At 37.2% G+C, this 20,105-nt stretch overlaps 1 protein-coding gene across 50 annotated transcripts in view; it reads right to left on the reverse strand.

Annotated features, from left to right (window-relative positions):
- Positions 1-20,105, reverse strand: part of EIF4G3 (eukaryotic translation initiation factor 4 gamma 3) — a 356,484-nt gene that overhangs the window by 246,741 nt on the left and 89,638 nt on the right. For all 50 annotated transcript variants that reach the window (XM_084963220.1, XM_021097672.2, XM_084963219.1 and 47 more), the window contains one exon: positions 16,552-16,627. The gene's annotated coding sequence lies outside the window, so the exon portion shown is untranslated. The remainder of the gene's footprint in view (positions 1-16,551; positions 16,628-20,105) is intronic.

Below are 20,105 nucleotides of genomic sequence, written 5' to 3' on the forward strand. Positions count from 1 at the left end.
ATTATATTACCAAATTCACCATATTAAGTTGTTCTGGCACAGGTCCAAGTCACATGAGCCATGTGATATATGTGCTTCTATACTGAGGATAAAACAAAGACATCACTTACTAGACAAAAAGCTTGAAACAAGGAACACAAAGCAGAGAGTAAAATGATTCAAGTTATCCTTCAAGTAGGCCCAACAGCATTGATAAGAAAGCATGTTTTTTTCAGATCGAGACCTGGGTTTAAATTCTAGTTCCACTACAGAGAAACTCCACAGGTAAATTACCTAAATTCAGTTTCTTCTTCTGTAAAAGGGAAAAATAAGGACTATCCTGCAGATTCATTGAACACACTAAAAAAGAGAAACTGCATCATAGTGCCTGTTATATTTTAAAAGCTCCCCAAATGGTAGCTATTGTAATATTTCATTATTTACAAATATCTAAATTGCTATTTAAACTAAAATCCTAGTATTAGGCATTTAAGTGTAAGCCCAACAGTTTGGGATTCAAACGACTCCTAGTTTGATTTTCATTGTACAAATGGGAAAGGGGAACAAGCAGGAACTACACTAAACCAAAAGTAGTGGTTCTCAAAGTGTGGTCCCTGGACAATGGCATAATAATCACCTGGGAACTTACTGACAATTGACATTTATAGGCCTGACCCCAAATGTGCTGATTCAGTAACTCCAGGTTGGACCCCACCAGGTAAAGCTGATGTACCTAAAGTTCTAAGAACCACTGATCTAAATACAGCACTGACAAGTTTTTATATTCACAGCATTTGCATGTTACACCTGCTTTATTTAGTCCACCAAGTTACAACATAAAGTAGAGGGCAGACTACTGGACATATATACATCTATGCTACATTACAGGTGAGTATGACTGTACAAAGAAACAGTATCATCTATAAGTATCTTAATCCCTAAAATGTGCTTTCTTCTCAATACAAGTAAAAATCACTTTCATAACTTAACCAACACATTCTGTTCTTTCCTTTACCCATTTTATACTAGGTTAAGATCAACCTCAGCTTCTTGGAATCCCTGGAGAATAAGTCGTTCATTCTACAATGCCAGATTTTCCAGATAGCTAGGAGTGAATCTTCTTAAATAAGCAAAACTTATTATTTCTCATGTAACTATTTCAGATGGAAATCTTCAGCATATTGATTGTAGCCTCAACTTTTTCTTGGTCACACAGATTCATCATGAACATCAAGTTTTATGCAAAAGTATATTTAAGGTTAATGGAGTGTCAATAAGCCCTTAAACAACCTGCATACTTTTCAGCACCTATGTTTGCTGTCATGTAGTTAGCTCTGACTTCTAGCTACTATGGCATTCCAGTCCAAAGCTGCAATCTTAACAATTTTGTAATTAACTCTTTCTAATAATTTTAAGTGGGCTTCAAACCTCAGTAACCAATATTCTGATACTGGTGGGGTTTTTTGTAGTTCTCCAGTTATCTCTTGAACCACACAAACATGTATGTCTTTTTTCACATGCATACCTTCTCCTTATTCTTAGAAACTCCACCTAAATCACACTTCTCCTGAAATGAAATTCTCAGCATCCAATCTCCCTGGCTGGGTTTCATGCTGCTGCTCCACTTTTTTAAGAATTATAAGACATTCTCTGCCTACTTCTATCAGCATTTATCACACCTGCATTTAAACTATAGATCATTTTCAACATTCCTACTAGGTTGTAGGCATCTTCAAGACAGGGAGCACTGTAGCCCTTGTGCTGTGTCCAATGCACTATAAGCAGGGCTCAAAAAAAAATGTATGATGTACCAGCAGGCTATAGCTTTAAAAAACCCTTAAGAGGAAAGCACAAGGGCTTTGGTGGGCTGATACAGTCTCTGCATTGTTGAAGTTTGAGGAACTTGCTTTTGTTTAGTGTTACTATTCGGTTTTGGCTTTCTTCACTTCCGCTGAGATGTTAGACAATTCCTTTCCTCTAATTCTTTTAACAGTTCAATTTCTGTGAGTACACTTGATCTCTCCAGCCAACATTTACGTACACAAAGTTAAGTCGACCCTTTCTCCTGCTACATTTTCTCCCACAGAACTTGGCACAACATATAATAAACATGAAGAAAGAAATCTGTCCCCAAACCTGGTCTGGGTCAAACCTTTTTGTGTGATGTAATTTATTAGCTTCCTCTGAAAAATAATTAGCACTCCTCATAAAATGCTTGACCAATATTCAGTAGACTTTAATGAGATTAAGATTTGTTCCAGAAAACTTCACACCCAACCCTTCAGAGTCTAATAATCTTTAGTCACATAGTTCACTATTGTGTATCTGTTCTTTTCTGTGTTACTCCAAGAGAAAATGCTCTGAGTTGGTCTTTTAAAGTCTGAAATAAATAGTTGATACATGCTCCTAATTAATTTTTATAAATTGTTCTAAAAGGTTACTAAATAAATTCTTTGTGAAGAAATAAAGAATGAAAATATACTGCTGATTTAACAAATCCAAGAATTAACAACAAATTCCAAGGTTCTTTGAGATTTGTACCATCTAACGAAATTAAACACACTTCTATTTAACATTCTGTATTCTTTATGGCAATTAAGCAGCCACAGAATGACACACTAGACAAAGATGCTAATCCCTCACAATCTCTTGGATTACCCTGATGCCAGAATGTGCATTTAAGATAAAAAAATAACTGTATGAAGTTAAATGTTTCCATGTCTGTCAAAGTGTACAGTAAAAAATGACCTCTCTATTCATGCCAACATTGAAATAATAACGTTCGTTCTTTCTTTTTCCTTAAAATAATTACAACTCCATTTACCACACAATTGCTCATGATAGTCCAATTTCCTATGACTCATTTCATTTTATTTTAAATTGGTCCCTATCAGTTTTTTATATAATAACTGTACATATAATACTTTGTAAAATGGCCCTTCGGGGAATATTGCACAGTTTAAAGAAACACATTTTCAAAGTTCTCTGACATTAAAGAACTTGATTATTGTTTCTACTGTTTTTTCTTTTTAGGGCCGCACCCACATGTGGAAGTTCCCAGGCTAGGAGCTGAATCGGAGCGAGAGCCATCAGCCTACACCACAGCCACAGCAATGCAGGATTCAAGCCGTGTCTGTGACCTACACCACAGCTCATGGCAATGCCAGATCCTCAACCCACTGAGCAAGGCCAGGGACTGAACCTGCGTCCTCATGGATATAGTCAGATTTATTTCCACTGAGACATGATGGGAACTTCTCTACTATTTTCTTTTTTTTTTTTTTCTTTTTTTTTTTTTTTTTTTGTCTTTTGTCTTTTTGTTGTTGTTGTTGTTGTTGTTGCTATTTCTTGGGCCGCTCCCGCGGCATATGGAGGTTCCCAGGCTAGGGGTCCAATCGGAGCTGTAGCCACCGGCCCACGCCAGAGCCACAGCAACATGGGATCCGAGCCGCATCTGCAACCTACACCACAGCTCACGGCAACGCCGGATCGTTAACCCACTGAGCAAGGGCAGGGACCGAACCCGCAACCTCATGGTTCCTAGTCGGATTCGTTAACCACTGCGCCACGACGGGAACTCCTCTACTATTTTCTTATCTGAGACACAAAAACCATTTACAGCTAACACTGAACAATATCCTTTATGATAATCTTTCTTTTGAAGGAGAAAAAGTGAATACATATTAAATATTATTTTAATTATGTGATTTCAGATTTCATGAGCAGATCTACTTTATTTTTATGTTATTTTTTGTCTTTTTAGGGTTGCACCTACAACATATGGAAGTTCCCAGGCTCACCAGAGCCACAGCATTGCCAGCTCCGCAGCCCATGGAAATGCCAGATCTTTATTTATTTAACTCACTGAGTGAGGCCAGGGATCAAACGCGCATCCTCGTGAATGCTAGTCAGGATCGTTACTGCTGAGCCACAGTGGGTACTCCCACATTAAATATTACTAACAGGGACTGCTAACTTTCATAAATGTCATCACTCAACTGATACAAGATAGGCAGAAAAATAGACCCAGAATTTTTAATAACCAAGAAATAAATGAGTACCACATATACAAGTGCTTTCAAAAAGGCATCTCAAGATGGAAAAGTAAGTAAAAATTTCACAGGATATCTGTAAGGTTAACACATAATATATACAGTAACAACTGAGCTATTTCCCTTGACTGAGAATCATGAAAAGAATACAATACAGCACCCTTGCAAGGGGGAACTTGGTTTAGACCAGAGCAAGGAATTTAATCAGTATGAGCCCTTTAGCTAAGAGTCCTTGAACTCTCCTAAAACTGCAGCATCTGGTGCATAGTAAGTGCTCACTAAGTATTAGCGATGATAATGAAGAAAAGAGTTCAATAAATATCCTGCAAGTTTCCTCCTGATGAACTGCCGTGACGTGACCATATTCGTTCAATTTTTATATATCTAAGCTATATGTGCATTTTCAACTGGGTGGAGAACGGGCCCCTAAACATTAGATGTTCAAGGGTCAACCACACATTTCATGACTCATAACACTATGGAATGGTGTATTTAGCATTCACCTCGAAGATTTAACTGGAATATATTCACCTATCCCTACTTCCACTAATGTACAGTACAAACTTTCTTGCCATCTACATTTTAAGGCACTAGTCATCTTTTTTTCTCTGTTGAACAATTACAACCACGCGCCACTCCTACAAGCATTTCTACCTAATGAAAATCCTTAACTATACTAGTAAAACTTATTTATTTATACAACTTATTTAACTTATATAGTCACTAATATGTTTTCCTAATTTTCCAATAGGTTCTTAAAACAATATATTACCATCTCATCTGATAAAATGAAAACTCTTTTAAAGACAAGGATATTATCTACCATTGTAGATATCTCATATTATTTGACACAAAAACTTGCACACATTGGGGTTAATAGATGCAAACTACTATTAATAGTAGTGAGAAAGGAAATTGAAAAGCAATGAGATCCTGCTGTATAGCACAGGGAACTATATCTAGTCACTTATGATGGAGCATGATAATGTGAGAAAAAAATAATGTATATGTATGTGTGACTGGGTCACCTTGATGTGCAGCAGAAAACTGACAGAACACTGTAAACCAGCCATGATGAAAAAAAATTAAAATCATTAAAAATGTAAAAAAACAAAAAAATTGCACACAGCTATCATTCAGTAAACATTTATTGAATTAAGTTTGTCTCAACATCCTTAATAACTCTGCCATATCTCTAATGTTTAAGCTCTGAAAATGAGCTGCAAGAGGTCAGAGGCTTTATCAATTTTATTTATAATACCTCAGAAAAGTAACTTCAAAAATGTCTTACATTGGGGGAGTTCCTACTGTGGTTCAGCAATAACAAACCCAAATAGCATTCATGAGAATGAGGGCTTGATCCGTAGCATTGCTCAGTGGGTTAAAGATTTGGCATTGATGTAAGGTATGGCATTGGTCACAGGTGTAGCTCAAATTTGGCATTGCTCTGGCTGTGGCGCAGGCCAGCACCTGTAGCTCTAATTTGACCCCTAACCTGGAAACTTCCATATACCACAGGAGTGGCCCTAAAAAGGAAGAGAAAAAACAACAACAACAAAAAACATTAAATTGTTACAACAGATAAATAAATGTATTCCACATTTAGGAAGACAGACAGACAATATACAAAAGAGACTGGGTCTAATTAATAGACATATTTTTAACAAAAAATACATCTGTAACAGCATCTAGATCTCACAAATATCTGATGGTGCTAACTGTGAGATTTGTCTAAAGGAAGGAGGATAATGTTAATGATGGGTAAGAGTCAATTGTTAATAAAAGTAAAACATGAAGATGTTAGTAAAACATGAGCCCAGGAGGAATAAGGAAATGATGAAATATAAACAGTCTTGGAGATATTATAAATTTTTATAACATTCAATTCAAGATATGTTTCAAAGTAATATAAGGTTGAGAGTCAGCCAATCATATGATCCAGCAATCCTATTTCCGGGTATACATCCAAAACAAGTTATCCAAAAGATATCTTACATTCTCATATTTATTCTAACATTATTTACAATAGCCAACGTATGCAAACAACCTAAATGGCTATGAAGGGAAAAGTGGATAAAGAAGATGTTTTTTACATATGTATATGCACACATATACACATACATATAATGGAATGTTAACTCAGACATTAAAGGAAAAAAGAAGAAAATCGTGCTATCTGCGACAAAATCAAGCATATTGAGGGCAATATGCTAAGTGAGATAAATCTGACAGAGAAATACTATACATCACTTATATGCAGAATCTAAAACAGCCAAACACATTGCTGCAGCTGCGGCAGAGGTCACAGCTACAGCTCAGATTCAATCTCTAACTCAGGAACTTCCATGTGCAATGGGTGTGGCCAAAAATAAATCAATTAATAAGTAAAATATAACAGCCCAACAGCAGAAAAAGAGAACAGATGGTAGTTACCAGGGGCTGGGGGAGTGGTGGGTAGGAAAGATATCGGTCAAAAGGTACATACTTGCATAAATCCAGGAGATGTAATGCACAGCACTGTGATTACAGTGAACAATACTATATTATCTACTGCAATGCTGCTAACAGACTATGTCTTAAATGATCTCACTACAAAAAAGAAATAATAATTATGTGATGTAATGGAGGGGGTTAACCTATCAGATGACCATACTTCAATATCTATCAAATCAATATGTTGTACATCTTAAAGTTACACAGTGTATATGTCAGTCTCAATAAAAAAATAATTTAAGCTCCTAGACATAAAAAAACCAAGATAAATAAAAGTAATATAAGGCTTAGATTCGGCTGACTACCTTATATTAAAAATTTGTTTTTTTTTAAAAAAAAAAGACCACAATAGAAAATTTTGAGCCACAATTTACTACTGCTACACCAATATTATTTTTAGATTTCCAGGTAAATTTTTAAGATCACTGTGAAAAAAACACTTGCACCTACTGATTGATTACAGGATAAAACTACCACCAATCCACACATATCCACTGCCATAAAAATTGTGAGAAGGGAGTTCCCATTGTGGCCCAGCAGAAACGAATCCAACTAGTTTCCATGAGGTTGCGAGTTCAATCCCTGGCCTTGTTCAGTGGGTTGGGGATCTGGCGTTGCTGTGAGCTGTGGTATATGTTGCAGACGTGGCTTGGATCCCGAGTTGCCATGGCCAGCAGCTGTAGCTCCGATTCATCCCCCCTAGCCTGGGAACTTCCATTTTAGGGTGAGGCCCTAAAAAAGCAAGAAATAAATAAAGTGCCCAATTTAAAAAAAAAACCGTGAGGACAAAAAGACTTTAAACCTTACTTTCTGTTTTTAATTGATAAAATACAACAAATATTTCTTGTTTCAAAAAAAAAGTGAAAGGTGGTAGTAGTGTTGATTGACACTCTCAAATCCTACTACATTCCCCATTGGTAAAACTATTAACAGTCTGATATATATTAATGGTTTAATTCTTCCAAATCTTTCTGTACATTTGCAAATACAAAAATTTTATAAATAATTTCTGTACAATAGTAATTGTTCTGTGATAAGTTTTCTCACTTATCAACACATCAGAGATCTTTCCAAGTCAAAATACATATCTACTTCATTCTTCTAAATACATTCCATAGGGAGTTCCCATGACAGCTCTGTGGTTAACGAATCTGACTAGGAACCATGAAGTTGCGGGTTCAATCCCTGGCCTTGCTCAGTGGGTTAAGGATCTGGCATTGCTATGAGCTGTGGGTGTAAGTCGCAGATGAGGCTCAGATCCTGCGTTGCTGTGGCTGTGGCGTAGGCCAGCAGCTACAGCTCCTATTAGATCCCTAGCCTGGGAACCTCCATATGCTGAGGGAGCGGCCCAAGAAATGGCAAAAAGACAAAAAAAAAAAAAAAAAAAAAAAAAAAATACATTCCATGGTGTAGGTGTACCTATGGTGATTTTTTTAAGCCATTTTTAAAAATTGAAGTATAGTTAATTTATAATATTGTGTTAAGCTTCAGGTATACGGCAAAGTGATTCCGTTTGTCGGATTCTTTTCCATTGTCGGATTCTTTTCCATTGTAGATTATTACAAGATATTGAATATATAGTTCCTTCTGCTCTACAAGTAGGAACGTGTTGTTTATTTATTTTATTATAGTAGTGTGTATGATGTTAATCCTAAACGCCTAATTTCTCTCCTTCCCAATGCATCTATATTCCTTTTAACTGCTAATTTTTTTTTTTTTTTTTTGGTCTTTTTGCTATTTCTTGGACCCCTCCCGCAGCATATGGAGATTCCCAGGCTAGGGGTCTAATTGGAGCCGTAGCCACCAGCCTATACCAGAGCCACAGCAACACGGGATCCGAGCCGCGTCTGCAACCTGCACCACAGCTCACAGCAACGCCGGATCGTCAACCCACTAAGCAAGGGCAGGGACCGAACCTGAAACCTCATGGTTCCTAGTCAGATTCATTAACACTGCGCCACGACGGGAACTCCTAACTGCTAGTTTTTAAAGACTAACTTCTTTAAGAAAACTGTATTACCTACTACTATTCTGAGAGTCAAACATATATACACATAAACTTTATATGTAATGATAATTCATAAATAACCAGAGATGAATTAGAAATAGAATCTTCATTATAAATGTCAAATTTCCAAAGAATCTTAAAATGAGTTATTTGGTATTGATCATTTGTCTAATAAATTCATAAAATTATATTTCATTATATTTGATAGTAGGTGTACTTAGACAACTACTATCACCCATTGTACCTTGCATATAATAGGCTCTTAAGTGCAATTCTTTGATTTTCAATACTAGTTAAAATGAAATTCATGATATAAATTTGAAAATTCATTTTACTTTGATTTAATAGGTAAAATAAATGATTGAATTAATGAATAATTAACCCATATAATTCAACACAGTCCTAACATTCCACAGAAAATGGAAGAAAATACTAAAGATAGTAACTATAACCATCAGAAATGTCTATAAAACCTGGCATTTGACAAGCACTTTTGAGGTATTTCTCAAATGCTATTTTCCCATAAAAGTCTAAGATAAAGAGAGGGAAGTAATTTATAAAATAAGGTGGCAATAGTCTACAATTCAATAATAATACTGTTAAAAATTATATTATTTTGATCATAAAAATTTTTATGGAATTATTAAAAATAAACAATGCATCTAACAATACCAGTGGCTGTCTAAAGGAGGAAATATTAAAAACTGTTAACAGGAATTTCTGCCATGGCACAACGGAAACGAATCTGCCTAGGAACCATGAGGTTGTGGGTCTGATCCCTGGCCTCACTCCATGGGTTAAGGATCTGGCGTTGCCATGAGCTGTGGTATACGCCGCAGACATGGCTTGTATCTGGCGTTGATGTGGCTGTGGTATAGGCTGGCAACCACAGCTCCAATTAGACCCCTAGCCTAGGAACCTCCATATGCCATAGGTGCGGCCCTAAAGAGAAAACAAAAAAACAAAAACCTGTTAACAGTATTTATTTAACACAGGGGAATGATACCAGTCTTTCATACCCTAAATTTCTTAGTTTTCTATGTTGTACATTTATTAGTTCACTAAGGGAAAGAGCTTACTTTTTTATTTTATTGCTTTGCTTTTTGTCTTTTTGTCTTTTAGGGCCACACCAGTGGCACATGGAGGTTCCCAGGCTAGGGTTGGAATCCAAGCTGCAACCACTGGGCTACACCACAGCCACAGCAACTCGGGATCTGAGCTGTGTCTGTGGCCTAAATCATAGCTCAAGGCAACGCCAGATCCTTAACCCACTGAACAAGGCCATGGATTGAACCTGCATCCTCATGGATGCTGATTGGGTTCACCAACCACTGAGCCATGACAACAACCCCTACTTTTTTATTTTAATAGACATTCCAAAGAACTTCCTTTGGTGATTTTTATGATAAATACTGAAGTTTTAAGAGCCACATTATTAAAATGAAACATATAAGCCATTTTATCTAAAACCACATTAAGCTTCTTTCGTTTTAGTTTCAAATGAATGGTAAGAGTAGTCAGCTGTTTCCTCTTCCTTGTAAGAGTGGCAAAAATGGTGACTGTGGTAGCAGTTGTTGCTAAATACCTGAATGATGATTACATAGCAGCCTCTACCAGTTTTAAGTGGATTTGTCTCATATAACCTTCATAATGACCTTATGAGATGACTATAATAATTACTTCCACTTTATTAATGAAGACGGAAACTCAGGTGCAAAGAAGTTAAGTGACTTGCTCAATGACACAGCTGCTATGTGGAAACACCAGGATTTGAATCCATTTGGTCAGATTTTAGAGCTACCTAACTGCTGTTAATAGTCTGTTTAGGAGTTCCTGTCATGGCACAGTGGTTAACGAATCCGACAAGGAACCATGAGGTTGTGGGTTCGATCCCTGGTCTTGCTCAGTGGGGTAAGGATCTGGCGTTGCCATGAGCTGTGGTGTAGGTGGTAGACGTGGCTTAGATCCCGCGTTGCTGTGGCCCTGGCATAGGCCAGCAACAAAAGCTCCGATCAGACCCCTAGCCTGGGAACCTTCAGATGCTGCGGGCAAAAAGGCAAAAAGACCAAAGGAAAAAAAAAAAAAAAAAAGACAGTCTGTTTACATTCTGTCCTCATGTAAAGTGTAAATTCCAATTCATCCATTAATATAATAACAAAGCATTTTCATAATTTAAATATTATCATGCAATACTCATACCTGAAATCCTTTAATGGCTCCTTCTGCATGTTAAATAAAATCCAAATGCCCTACCAGAACTTTACAATATTCCTATGATCTGGAAGCTCTCACTCTAGAGCTGCATTTTTCAAAATGGTGACCACAAGCAGCTATTTACATGCAAATTAAAATTTAAAATGCAGCTCTTCAGTCAAATTAGCCACATTTCAAGTTCTCAGCAGGCACCAACTCTAAGGATCCCACCTTGTGCTGCCTCCAGAGCTCATCACCATGAAGGCTCTTTCCACCTGAAAGCCTTGGAACAGCTACAACATTTTTTTGGAAAGTTCCTGTGCTTCCTCCCCATGCATGAAGGGTTACTTCTTCTCATGTTTCAGATATTACCTAAAATGCCACCTTCTCAGGCTTTCCACTCACACCTAATTAGAAATGTTCTGTTAATCAATTTTATATACTATTTATCTCCTTCAAAGCACTTACTATAATTTTCATTATTTTTTTCTGAAACCCACACTAACAATGTTTATAAATGCTATGTAACAGCATGGGAATTATTTACAGTGCAATTCTGTATTAGAAAACTACCAAATTGTATAATCATTATGATTTATATTATGTTTAACAAAAACCAAACTCTATAATCAGGCGGAAAAAAATTATACATGAAACCTGTGACTATGACAACCCTAAATTTTAAGTCTCAAGTTTACTTTTTTCCCAGGAACAAACTACTGATAAACAGAGCAACACTGATAAATCTCCAAATAACCTGAGTGAAAAAACAAAAACAAAAACAAAAAACAAAGTCTGGAAAATGCAAATTAATCCAAAATGACAGAAAGCAGACCAATGATGGGGGAAGACAGAAAGGAAGGATGACAAAGCAGGAGGAAACTTTTGAAAGTGATGCATATGTTATTTTTCTTGATTGTGGAAGACGCTTTTATTGGAATATACTAATGATAAATACACCAAATTAGATACTTTAAATGGTAAACCTCAGATATATTTAGATCATAGGCCCTACTGTATATAAAAAATAACCTCAAAAAAGCTGTTCTTGAAAGTACAGTATAAATAAACAAATCATGAGTTCAACTGGTGTTTTACCACTGGGGGAAAAAATGGATTGTTATCCTGTGCTGGCTTACAGGACAGTAAGTGAATGTAAATCTGGCTGGACACCAATGCGTAAGGAGGGCAGATCAGTCCAAGCTAAACTCTGTCTCTGTGGAGAGTTCCTCACTGACATGCAGGCCTGTTCAATTACTATCAGTGACTTGGAAAAAAATATATATAAGCTTGATTTTCTAATTACATGACACAGAGCTGAGGATGGGAAAAAAAAAAAAAATTTTACAAATATAAGCTGGCTGAAAAAGATTGTGAAATGTTATGACATTAAGAAGTAATTTATTCAGGAGTTCCCGTCGTGGAGCAGTGGTTAACGAATCTGACTAGGAACCATGAGGTTGCGGGTTCGGTCCCTGCCCTTGCTCAGTGGGTTGACGATCCGGCGTTGCCGTGAGCTGTGGTGTAGGTTGCAGACGCAGCTCGGATCCAGCGTTGCTGTGGCTCTGGCATAGGCCAGTGGCTACAGCTCCGATTAGACCCCTAGCCTGGGAACCTCCATATGCCGTGGGAGCGACCCAAAGAAATAGCAAAAAGACAAAAAAAAAAAAAAAAAAGAAGAAGTAATTTATTCAAATTAGGAGTTCCCGACATGGCGCAGTGGAAATAAATCAGACTATGAACCATGAGGTTGCAGGTTTGATCCCTGGCTTCGCTCAATGGGTTAAGGACCTGGCATTGCCCTGAGCTGTGGTGTAGGTTGCAGATGTGGTTTGGATCTGGCGTTGCTGTGGCTGTGGTGTAGGCTGGCAGCTGCAGGTCCAATCAGATCCCTAGCCTGGGAACCTCCATATGCCATGGGTGCGCCCCTCAAAAGACAAAAAAAAAAAAAAAAAAAAAAGTAATTCATTCAAATTAAATAATTTATTTATAGGAATTTTCCAAAGTTAGTAAGATGGCCCTTCCAAACTCCCAGAATACAGACTGCTGCTTCTTGTAGTAAAATCACTATTCCGAAAAAAACATATTATTATTTCTGTAATTAAGTTAAAAATATTAGCTTAATAGTCATAATCTAATTTCTCTAAATAACATACAGTTTTCCTTAAATATCCGATGGAGACTGGTCCCTAGACCCTGCCCCACAGATGCCAAAGTCCAAGTATGCGCAAATCTCATATAAAATGTTTCAGTATTTGCATATAATCTATACACATCCTCTCCTATACTTTAAACTATCTCTAGGTTAGGCTAATGCCTAAAACAATGTAAATGCTATATAAATAAGTGTAAATAAAATATAAATGTTACATACACAGTTGTCAGTGAATGGCAAATTCAAATTTTGCTTTTTGGAACTTTCTGGATTCTTTTTTTTTTCAAATATTTTCAATCCACAGTTGCTTGAATTGGAAGACACAGAATGCCTGGATATGAAGGGCTGACTTATAAAAGCCGAAAATAGACAACATGGTAAAATTTCATATTTGTTCTTAAGAAGCACGCCAATAAGACAATTATTAATGTATATACTTCAAATTAGCTCATGCCTCTTTAGTTTTGCCATTTCCTCTCTCCTACATAATATAAACTTATTAGAGCTTTAAAAAATTGGCTTTATTCTTTTTGTTCATATGATGAATCACTCTAATGTAATGATGGCTAATGAGGAATAACGATAAAAGCATCCCTCTCATCCCTGATAAATGTTCCAAAGACAAACTTCAACAAACCAGACTAGAATAATAATAAGCAAGCTAAAACATAAAATGAAGGCATTATAAAAGCTGAGTCTTATTTCTGATACTTCGTTGACGATCAGCAAAAAACTTCTCTAAAGTGGTTGACATAAGGCCATACAGCCTCCATATCAGACATAAAAAAATAAAATCTTTGATTGCTAATTTTTTAAGACTGTCCAGATATCTTTTTGACTTTCAAGGAATTTAACCAACTCCATTAAAGTGACATATGGGCACCATATGCTGAGCCAGGAGGAGGTGAATTGAAAGTTAACCTTTATTTTTTGATGTAGAAATGATGCTAATGAACCTAGACACTAGAGGAATAATAATAAATGACCAATACATAATTTGGGGGCTGAGAAAAAGGGGGGACTAAGCACCTGGTCAACTCCGCTCATACTTATTCAGTTAATATGTACAACAGCACTGTAAAAGTGGGGAAGAGACTTAAATTACTATGAATGGAAATAATCTGTCAAATGTTGGGTCAATGTTAAATTCTGCAAATAAAACAACATACAACAGTTTATTATTTAAGAAATGTTTCAAGTAGCATAGGAAAGGCTAACATTATAAAGTGACAAATTAGAATAAAATATTTTATACAGAGCCTACAACACAGAAAGAGAGACAAGGAAACTATACCAAAAAATGGTTACAGTACTTGCCTCTAGAAATCAGTCAAGATTACTAGAAAATTTCATTTTCTTTTTTATACTAATTTTGAAAATAATAATTTAATGTTGAATGTGTATTTTCATAATTAGAAAAGGTTACTTTTTTTTTTTTTTTTTTTGGTCTTTTGTCTTTTTGTTGTTGTTGTTGTTGCTATTTCTTGGGCCGCTCCCGCGGCATACGGAGGTTCCCAGACTAGGGGTCGAATCGGAGCTGTAGCCACCGGCCTACGCCAGAGCCACAGCAACGTGGGATCAGAGCCGCGTCTGCAACCTTCACCACAGCTCACGGCAACGCCGGATCCTTAACCCACTGAGCAAGGGCAGGGACCGAACCCGCAACCTCATGGTTCCTAGTCGGATTCGTTAACCACTGCGCCACGACGGGAACTCCAGAAAAGGTTACATTTTAAGAGTTATGCCTGACAGAAGTATGCAGCCTTTAAGCTCAGTACTTTTAACAAACAAACAACTCTGGCCTAGAGGATGTTTGTGCCAGGAAAAATTAAAGGTTATTTTTTAATGTAAATTGAAGGTTCCCAATTAGTAAGGTGAGCAGAAAGATCATCATCCAAACTGGGTCTGTTTTAAGAGTAAAGAGGTTCAAAAAGTAATTAACAGATGTTTAGCTAACCTACAATAGGAGAAAACTGAGGCTTGTTTTGCACAAACCAGGAAAAAAAAATCACCTTACCCATTACCACATGATAAACTTCTATCTCTTTAGGATGATCTTAAAACTGCCAAAGCCCACCTAGCTCACCTCTACTTCTACTACAAAACCTAACACACATGCCACACCTGACTGACTACTGACATTCCATTAACCATGCCTCTAATTCTTCAATTCCTAAAAGGTCTTTTCTTCCCTTTTCTGCTTAGCAAAGTCCCATAGCTTCCAGCTTAGCATCGCCTCCTCAATGAAGCGACTCCTCCCTCTCATATATAAGAGCATGTTCATATCTCTAATCAAAGGTTCTTAACCAGAGCCTTATTAATGGCCTGATGGACACTGTGAAATTATGAAATTATATGTAAACACTGGGTATTAGTATACACTCTTTTTTAAAGAGAAAGCACTGCAACTATTCTCAGATTCAACAATTTATAACCCAAAAGGATAAAAGTTATTGTTTTATTCCATCACTTTAGACTATAATTATTGATTCATCTCCCTCACTACACTGAGTTTCTATAAAGCACTGAAATGTTAAAAAAAAAGATATGTCTAGCTCCCCAAGTCTCCCCTAAATTCCTTTTTTTTTTGTTTTGTTTTTGTCGTTTTGTCTTTTTTAGGGCCACACCTGCTGCATGTGGAAGTTCCCAGGCTACGGGCTGAATTAGAGCTACAGCTGCTGGCCTGCGCCACAGCCACAGCAATGCCAGATCTGAACCGCATCTGCGACTTACACCACAGCTTACAGCACCACCAGATCCTTAACCCACTGAGCAAGGCCAGGAATCAGGAGTTCCCATCGTGGCGCAACGGAAACAAATCCGACTAGGAACCATGAGGTTTCAGGTTCAATCCCTGGCCTTGAGCAGTGGGTCAAGGATCCGGTGTTGCCATGAGCTGTGGTGTAGGTCACAGACATGGCTCAGATCTGGCATTGCTGTGTCTGTGGCATAGGATGGCGGCTACAGCTCCAATTAGACTCAGCCTGGAAACCTCCATAAGCGAGTGTGGCCCTAAAAAGACCAAAAAAAAAAAAAGGCCAGGGATCAATATTAGTGCAGTTCGTTAACCACTGAGCCACAACGGGAACTCCTCCCCTAAATTCCTTTAGGCCCACTTTTAGACTCCTGAAATCTGTTTCTAATTTTATTATTTTCATCCTCTAACTTTTAAATTTCCCTTCATTTATGAATTTCAATAATTTAACAAAAATTTTAATTGCCTCTCACTATTCCTTTTTCTAAACTTTCTGCATTTTTGTATGTAATCAAAAAAGGGAAAAAGTAAAATTTAAAAATTTAAGTTAAAAATAGTAAAATTTGCTAAAATGTAAGAAAAAAATGTCCAAAAAGAAAATTAAAACTCAACGTCCTGAGAGAATCACAGTATTTATGGAAGGTCAGGAAAAGGGAGAAAAAAAGAACAAAGATGTACAAGTCAATCTACCATAACAGAATGTTTGTTTCATGTCTACTTCTCACACTAAAATGACGGGGGGAAAGACCTATTCTCCATATTACAGTATATACATCTAATTCTATTCGAGCTGTTATTGACCTTTTTTGTCAAAAGTCTATCATGTACCGATCTAACAAACATTGCCTATTAGATCAAAAGGCTCATGTGCGAAAAACACACACACACAATCTGACAGGTGACCCAAGGGACTCACCGTGCTGTATACTGCCGAGACAGTAGGAGTGAAGATTCGATCCTCGAGAGTCTGCTGCACAGGTCCTCTAGGAATTCTAGAACAGTGAGTTAAGGATAAACAGAATTCAAAAATGGATTGCTTTAGCAGTAAGAGAAAATTACAACCCCAAAATTCTGTCAATGACCAGAGCTTTGTCACCCAATTAGTGCAGTTATACACTTATTCTCCACAGAAACTGGAAAACAAAGTATTTCAAATTTTCTAATGTGACCAATCTCTCCAAAAGTGATTCCCTTGATAAGCATTCCATGGAAACTCAAAAACAAATAAAATTATACAACAAGCCTCCTAACTTTAGGTTCATGATGAGAATCTACCACCTCTACGTTTTAGAGAAAAAGACTAAAGACGTATAAAAGCAGGATATTCAGGAAGATAAAACTAATTCATCACCGAGAAAATTGCTGACAAAGGCCTAGTCTGTTCTGCTAACTACACAGGGATGACAAATATAATTGCTTCCTTGTTTTTTCTATTTTAGCTGCTACTTTCCCCAATATCTGCCCACCAACTCCCCATTTTTAAAAAGAGGCTTTCCACCATGGTTTGGTTTAAAATATTTCAACATGAGAGGATATTTTTCCAAGGACAAAAGACTATCATGTCATGCAGCTTCAAAACTGAACAATGTAAGCTCTTCTACCTAGTAAGGTGGTATTTTACCCTTTTAAGAATGACAACCAAAAAAATGGCATCAAAAGATTAACAGCAATTATCTCTGGATGGTAGGATTACATAATTGTATTATGTGCCTTTTCTACAATAAATTTAAATTATTTGTATAATTTAAGGGTATTTTAAAGATCATAAATGTAATAAACCCAAAACAAGACAGAATCCTTTCTTCAACCTAACAAGTATTTAATACTTCTCAAATCATGTTACTTTTTAATTCAATGAAACCGTTTGGAAGACAAAGTGACACCTGCAAATAATAATTTTATATGAATGATCACAAGTTGCAGAGGTCTGAAAGAATCATTGGAAGTAAAATTCTTTATATCCAAGTAGGAAGCTTTAGTGAGGTGGGAGAGGGAGAACAAAACCAAAATACCCTATACTTTAGTCATTCAAAATTAGTTAACACCAGACCAGTCTCTAGACATTCTTAAACCTAGCAACCTCAGACAACAGTTAAATGCATCGCCATTATCCCCTACATACAAAGAACTGAATTAACAAAGCTAAAGCGTTTCATTCATATATATATATAAATATAAAATATATTTGCAATGTAGAAATCATAAGCCTAACAAAGTCCTTTATATTAGCTTGTCAATTCTTTCAGAATGAGGTTTACCCCTAGTTCTGCACTGTGGTCACATGAATGGTAGAAAATATGAGTCCATTCTTTCTTTTGCAAGGCCAGCTGTTACTATTTTTTCAAGCTAGCCATTCTCACTATGTGGAAATAAGTTCTCAAATGAGTTATCAGTACTAGGCCCCCAAAGCATAGCCATACCATTTAACCTCACAAGGTAAGGTTAAGGTTCCTAATCTCTCTATTACTTACTTTTTTGGCTAATAATATTACTATAATTACAAGACTTTTAAAGAGACAGTCACATATATGACCAATAGCCCAGTAATATTCTTTTTCCTTAGCCACATAAAGAATACTGACTTCATTTATTTCACTCTCTGTAAACTACCAACAGAATATTACCAACAGATTAATAAATAAGCTATTTCTTAAAAGACCACTTAGGTAAGAATATTTAAAACAAAATCATAGTTCTATAAAAAGAAAGCTAAAATAGAAGTCAAGAGATCAGAATACAGAGTATGCTGCAAGCCTAACTAACAATGCTGTCTCTAACGAACCATTTCATAGTATTATCTCCTGCACCAGAGGTTCCGCAAGAGGAGGTAATTTGCCCAAGTTAACAAGCTTAACTAAGCTAAGAAGCCAAGCCAGGTTTCCCTGTATTCTAAAGACAGTACTCTTCCTATTGCATCAATGTGCCCATGGTCAGAATACAGTATAAAAGTAAAAAAGCATTACGGTCAAATTGTGGTTGTCCCTCTTTACAGAACAGAACTAAGTCAGTAGCTCATCTCACAAAAGAGTCAGTGGAGTGTCATTATAAAACTTATAAAAAAGGAATTCTCTTCGGTGCAGCATGCTAAGGATCTGGCATCACGGCAGCAGCTCAGGTTGCTGCTATGGCATGGGTTTGAGCCTGTGATGGGAAGTTCTGCATGCTGCGGGCATGGCCCCCCAAAAATAAAAAAATCAAATCAAATCAAAAAAACTTCTAAAAAGTACCAAATTCTTGGCCTAAGCTTAATCATCTGCCCAATGACAAACGTTCACTCACTACTACAGACTGGGCACATAATGCATGAAACCAAGGGAGCTTATTTTACGAAGCAATTTTCTTTCATTCTTAGTGGTGATAGCTGCACATCTTCATAAACATGGTTTTAAAAAAACTCACTGGGAGTTCCCGTCGTGGCGCAGTGGTTAACGAATCCAACTAGGAACCATGAGGTTGTGGGTTCGGTCCCTGCCCTTGCTCAGTGGGTTAACGATCCGGCGTTGCCCTGAGCTGCGGTGTAGGTTGCAGACGCGGCTCAGATCCCACGTTGCTGTGGCTCTGGCGTAGGCCGGTGGCTACAGCTCCAATTCGACCCTAGCCTGGGAACCTCCACATGCTGTGGGAGCGGCCCAAGAAATAGCAAAAAGACAAAAATAAATAAATAAATAAAATAAAAAAACTCACTGAATTGTACACTTTAAAAGTGTGAATTTTATACTATGCAAATTATATCTCAATTTTTTTAAATGGTTATTTTAGTAACTGCAACTAGGCTAAGCTCCTCTTTCTACCTTTTTTTTTTTTTTTTTTTTTTGGTCTTTTTGCCATTTCTTGGGCCGCTCCCATGGCATATGGAGGTTCCCAGGCCAGGGGTCAAATCAGAGCTGTAGCCGCCACCTACACCAGAGCCACAGCAACGCAGGATCCAAGCTGCATCTGCAACCCACCACGGAAATGCCAGATGGTTAACCCACTGAGCAAGGCCAGGGACCGAACCTGCAACCCCATGGTTCCTATTCAGATTCCGTTAACCATTGAGCCACGATGAGAACTCCCCCCTTTTCTACTTTTATCAGCACTATTAGGCATTTTCTCCAGAAACAGGTGAGTTCAAAGAAATTGCACGCATGTAAAACTCTAACACCACACACTTCCCCTACTTCAGCGTGCCATTAAGCTTATTACCAGCTCTCTGTACCTCCAGCATAAATCTCTGGCTGCTTACCTCCCTTCCAGCTCAATGTAACAAGCAAACAGCTTCTTATAGTATCAACTTAAAATACCAATTCAATCAAGAGCAGCATAATATACATGTACAGTGATCCAGAAAACAGGTTTTTTTTTTTTTTTTTTTTTTGTCTTTTTTGTTGTTGTTGTTGTTGTTGCTATTTCTTGGGCCGCTCCCACAGCATATGGAGGTTCCCAGGCTAGGGGTCGAATCGGAGCTGTAGCCACCGGCCTACGCCAGAG

The sequence above is a fragment of the Sus scrofa genome, chromosome 6, assembly GCF_054392235.1.
Source record: "Sus scrofa isolate SSC_HxYL_T2T_F1_AM1 chromosome 6, Sscrofa_HxYL_maternal_Yorkshire_Landrace_v2.0, whole genome shotgun sequence".
Classification (NCBI taxonomy): domain Eukaryota; kingdom Metazoa; phylum Chordata; class Mammalia; order Artiodactyla; family Suidae; genus Sus; species Sus scrofa.